The sequence below is a fragment of the Oryctolagus cuniculus genome, chromosome 2 (assembly GCF_964237555.1).
Source record: "Oryctolagus cuniculus chromosome 2, mOryCun1.1, whole genome shotgun sequence".
NCBI classification, from domain to species: Eukaryota; Metazoa; Chordata; class Mammalia; order Lagomorpha; family Leporidae; genus Oryctolagus; species Oryctolagus cuniculus.
Genome location: NC_091433.1, coordinates 140,428,712 through 140,434,711, shown reverse-complemented (window position 1 = coordinate 140,434,711; position 6,000 = coordinate 140,428,712).

Here is a 6,000-nt window from a genome sequence, read left to right as displayed (position 1 = left end):
GTGCCCATATGGGATGCCAGTGCCTCAGGTGGAGGATTAACCTACTGTGTCATGGCGCTGGCCCCTGATTTTTACCTCTTAACATAGAACTTAACACCGAGTCTTCAACTCTCAAGTGGCCTGTTCTGGGGGAAGGATTTGCAGGGTCTTCGTCTCATTTAGATGGCTCTTCTCAGTTAGCCTACAGGGCCCCACCGCACCATACTGTTGCTGTTTCCCTTACTGCCTTTTCCCACCAGATAATAAACTTCCTGTCTGCTCAGATAAGTAGGAGTGAGGATGCATTTAACCTGAATACGGACACTGCCCCCAACCCCACCACCACCACTTTCAGGCCATGGGGAGCATGGTGAATGCCAAATGATGTTGCTAACACTGGACAGTAAGATCTAGGAACACAGAGGGGAGAAGTGCTGGAAGTTCAGGGCTGTCACCTGGCAGGTAGACATCAGGTACAAATGCATTCAGTGCACCTCCCTGACGAAGTGACACTTTTCTTTTTTTGTCTCAAAGTTGTGCAAATGTTTTACCTCCCACATCATACCTGGGAGCACATCTTGTCTGTGAACCCTCCACTATTCTTTGAAATACATTAGGTATCCAAACACGTTAAATTAATCAATCTCAATATTTTAAAATCATTTTGGGGGCCAGCACAGTGGCCTAAGCCTCCGCGTGTGGCACTGACATCCTTTATGGGTGCCGGTTCTAGTCCCGGCTGCTCTTCTTCTGATCCAGCTCTCTGTTATGGCCTGGGAAAGCAGTAGAAGATGGCCCAAGTGCTTGGGGCCCTGCACCTACGTGGGAGACCTGGAAGAAGCTCCTGGCTCCTGGCTCCTGGCTTTGGATCGGTGCAGTTCCAGCTGTTGTGGCCATTTGGGAGGTGAACCAGCGGATGGAAGACCTTTTTGTGTCTCCTTCTCTGTAACTCTACTTCTCAAATAAATAAATAAAATCTTAAAAAAATCATTTTGACACAGAAATTTAGACTTACCTTGCCTTTGATGAGACAAAGTCTCTGGAAGATAAAATATCTGAGGGACAAAATACTTGGGAATCTCAACTTCATAACCAGATATTTTGAGAACAGTGCTGTGATCCCTTGGAGAAAAGGAATATTAGGTTTTAAGGTTGGACCAACATATTCAAATAAAATTAAAATAAGATTGCCCAAACCATTAATATGTTGATATGCAAGTGTCTTCATCCTCAATTCTCATATACTTACATAAGGAACTGGGTATGTTACCAGAAAATGGCAGGGTTCTTGTCTTCGTGCAAGAAAGAATTCAGGTGTGAGACAGAGTAGTGGAAAGTAAAGTAACAAAGTTTATTAGGAAAAAGGACATCCATTAAAACGGATGGGCACCTCTCCAGACAGGACCTGAGAGAGTGCGCAGTTGCTCGGACGGGGGAGAAGGAGCAAGGTTACATGGTTGAGTGCAGCGATTACACCTGGTCAGGCAGGCGGGCGGCTCAGCATAGAGGCAGAGGGCTGAGTGCGCAGTCCGGTTGAGGCTGTGGGTTTTTAAGGAGATGGGTCTTTGTCTTCACACATCTCCTCCTGAAACAAAGGATTTTATGGATGTAAATATTAAGAAGCTCCTATCTGAGTTTTTCCCTGAAGGTATCAGACAGAAGGAAGCCTAGCTGACTCCTTCCTGAGTTTAGAGGAAGGGTGAGCAAGACCACCTGGAGAATCAGGATCCAGAGCAGGGTATTTGAGATGCAGATACTGGGCTGCATCTGGAAGGTTATCAGGCAGAAGGGGTGGGGGCCCCCACTTGGCAGGTTATAGGGTAGGAGGGGGCAGGGCAGGATGCGAATACTGGGCTGCCCCTGAAACTTTTATCGGGATGACTTTGAGATGCAGATGCATATGCTGGACATAGATGTCTTTTCTTTAGGCCTTTATGTCACACACACATATCTCATATGTGTCAGCTCATATCTGACTTCCTACCTAACAGGTACACTTCAATAGAAAATATTGGCTCAGGCTTGACACAAAGACCATGGGTTGTATTGTTTAGATGAAAAACCAATGACTTGGTCATGTTCTCAATTTATTTTCTTAGTTTCTTTTTTCACACATCTACCATATCTGGATTATAATTAATATGTTTATTACAGTAGCAAAATTATTTGAAAATTTTGATAAATCATTTTCTCAAAAATTTTACCATCTTAGTTTTTTTTTTTTAATCATTTTGACTAACATTTTAGTTATTAATCTGTTCATCCTAAATTAAAGTTTAAATGTACCAAAGGCTCTGCTCTTTAAAACAAAACTCTGGAAATGTTAGCAGAGATCAACTGCTCATGGACTCTTGTCTTTGCTCAAGAGTTCAGATGTGAGAGGAGTGGTAAGCAGGGAGCAAAGCTTAATGAAGAGAAATCATGCAGAGAAGTATGCCTGACAGCCCAGCCGGGTGTCTCACTGAAGGGCTGAGAGCCCAGTCTGCATTCAGACCAGGGCTCATAATGGGATGGGGTCATTCTTCCCTCCTCTCCTTTGGACAAAAGGTTTGCTGGGTGTGCAAAAGGTCAAGTTGCTACTGTTATCAGGCTGAGTAGCCCTCTTGGCTCTGGGCTGAGGAGATTCCTCTAGAGTGCCTTCCTTGGCTGTGAAGGAGTTATCACCCAAGTTATCAGAGTAGCCCATCAGGCCTGTGCCGAGAGGTTTCTTTGAGGGAGTTTCCCTTGAGAGTGGAAGGCTGAGACTACCTGTAAAACTATCAGGATATGGGCAGGACATTGTAGTGTTCAATACTGGGCTGAGGGGGCCGGTGCTGTGGCATAGTGGATAAAGCTGCCACCTGCAGTGTGGGCATCCCATATGAGCGTTGGTTCGAGTCCCGGCTGCTCCACTTCTGATCCAGCTCTCTGCTGTGGCCTGGGAGGGCAGTGGCGGATGGCCCAAGTCCTTAGGCCCCTGCGCTTGCGTGGGAGACCCAGAAGAAACTCCTGGCTTCGGATCGGTGTAGCTCCGGCCATTGCACCAATTGGAGAGTGAACCAGCAGATGGAACCTCTCTCTCTCTCTGTGCCTATCCTCTATCTGTGTATAACTCTTTCAAATAAATAAATAAATCTTAAAAAACAAACAAACAAACAAACAAAAAAAACTGGGCTGCTTCCAAGGTGTGCTTCCCAGGCTGCTAGAGGCTGGTGCATTCCTTTCCACAGGTGCTCTGTTTTTCTTAGGCCCCTCACACGTACACAGGCCAATTTCTAACTTCCTTAATAGAAACAATCTTGAAAGAGAAAAGTCATTCTCAATCATCCCTTTATCTGCTTTGTAGATTTTATTTTCTTATTATATACATGTATTAAAGATTTACTTCTTTATTTGAAACACAGAGTTAGAGAGAGAGAAAGAGAGAGAGAGACAAGAGAGGTCTTCCATCTTCTGGTTCACTCCCCAAATGGCTGCAATGGCTGGAGCTGAGCCAATCTGAAGCCAGGAGCCAGGAGTTTCTTCCAGGTCTCCCACATGGGTTCAGGAGCCCAAGGACTTGGGCCAGCCTCCACTGCTTCCCCAGGCACATCAACAGGGAGCTGGATCAGAAGTGGAGCAGCTGGGACTCAAACTGGTGCCCACAAGGGATACTGGAGCTGAAGGCCAGGGCTTTAACCTGCTGCACCACAGTGCTGGCCCCTATTCTATATTTTCTCATAGAATCACTAGTAAAGAAAAGGAGCAAAACAGAGGAGACAGAATATAAACTCACAGCCAAAATGAACTGATCCAAGGGAAAATAAATTTACAGAGGTGGCCAACTGCCACTTTGCACGCAGATTGAACATGCGGCAGAGGACACAGTCCCCCAATAGGCTAGAGTTTATGTATCTTAGGGTAGGCTGAGTCGGAGGGGAGGGCAATGAGTGGAGGTGAGCTGCTGCTTACTGGTTTTTTCGTGGGCTTTCAAACCTGGAAAACAATGCAGAGGGTGGGTGGGGAATAAGAAAGGGTGTGGGGCTGGGCTAACTCTTGAAAAAACGCAGGGGTGAAGGGAATTTTATCAGAGTTCAGCCAAGGAACTAAAATGGCTGAGGCTTAGGTCCTTGTGCCATCATCACCTACTTATTCCTATCTGGGAAACAAATGCAAACAAATATATGTTTTAATTTAAAATTTCAAATTATTAAGAGTATAGCTTTGACTACTTTGGTATAGGGGAAAGATTAGTCAGTCACTGTGTGAGGGGAGAAATATGTGGCTGAACCTCATATATAATAAAGGCAGAAACAATAAAAATAGCATAGTTTGGTCAGATAATCAAGAGTGAGTAGAAAGTTAAGACATTTTTAAACATTAAAGAATATAGGAATGAATAAGGCAGGGCAAGCATTGTGGTGCAGCATTTAAGTTGCCACTTCGAATGCCCACATCTCATTCTGGAGTGCCTGGATTCGAGTCTCACCTCTGCTTCCAATCCAGCTTCCTGGGAGTCAGCAAGTGATGGCTTGAGTGGTTGGGTCCCTATCTCCCATGTGGGAGACCTAGATGAAATTGCTAGCTCCTGGCTTTGACCTGGCCCAGCCCTGCTTGTTGCAGGTATCTGAGGAGTGAACCAGCAGATGGAAGTTTCTCTTTCTTGTTCTACCTTTTTTTTTTTTTTTTGGATTTATTTTATTTATTTGAAAGACAGAGAGAGAGAGGCCTCCCCAGGTGGCCACAAGGGCCGGAGCTACACCGATCCAAAGCCAGGAGCTTCTTCAGGGTCTCTCACATGGGTGCAGGGGCCCAAGGACTTGGACCATCTTCTACTGCTTTCCCAGGCCACAGCAGAGGGCTGGATAGGAAGAGGAGCGGCCACGACTAGAACTCGTGCCCAGATGGGATTCCAGCACTTCAGGCCAGGGCTTCAACCCACTATGCCACAGCGCCAGCTCCAATTGTTCTACCTTTTGATAAGTTTTAAAAATGTTAACAATAAAATGAATAAGGCAAAACATGGAAATCCTAAGATGAACATGAATTGCAGAAAAAGAAAACTGGAGAGAACAATTTTTAACAGCTCAGTAAAATACATTACTTATAAAGGTAGGTTTCCCTATAAGAAAGAAGAAAAGCTGTCATTATATTCCTTTAGGATGGGCCAAATCACTTAAAAATAATGGTCAGATATACCCAAATACTTTGTTCTTTTTTTTTTTTTTTTTTTTTTTTTTTGACAGGCAGAGTGGACAGTGAGAGAGAGAGAGAGAGAAAGGTCTTCCTTTAGCCGTTGGTTCACCCTCCAATGGCCGCCGCGGCCGGCACGCTGCGGCCGGCGCACCACGCTGATCCGATGGCAGGAGCCAGGTGCTTCTCCTGGTCTCCCATGGGGTGCAGGGCCCAAGTACTTGGGCCATCCTCCACTGCACTCCCTGGCCACAGCAGAGAGCTGGCCTGGAAGAGGGGCAACCGGGACAGAATCCGGCGCCCCGACCGGGACTAGAACCCGGTATGCCGGCACCGCAAGGCGGAGGATTAGCCTAGTGAGCTGCGGTGCAGGCCAAATACTTTGTTCTTAACCAAATTTCCTTAGCTAGGTTTCTCTCATCAACAACAGAACATGCCCTAAATGGATCATCATATGCTGGAGATATTGTGGCATAGCAGGTTAAACGGACAATTATAACCCCTGTATCCTGTATGAGTGCCAGAATGAGTCCTTACTGTTCTGCTTCTGATCTAGCTTCCTGCTAACGCACTTGGGAAGGCAGTGGATGATGGCCCATGTGCTTAGGCCCTTGTCACCCATGTGGGAAACCCAGATGGAATTCCTGGCTCCTAATTTTTGTCTGCCCCAGCCCTAGCTATTGAAACCATTTGAGGAGACATCCATCCAGTGGATGGAAGATCAATCTCTCTCTCTCTATCTCTTCCTCCTTCACTCTGCCTTTCAAATACATAATAAATCTTAAAAAAAAAAAATGAAGAGTGTGGTTCCTTTGGCCATCTTAGTTCTTGCTATATATATAAACAGACTGGTTTCCAAATAAAACTTCA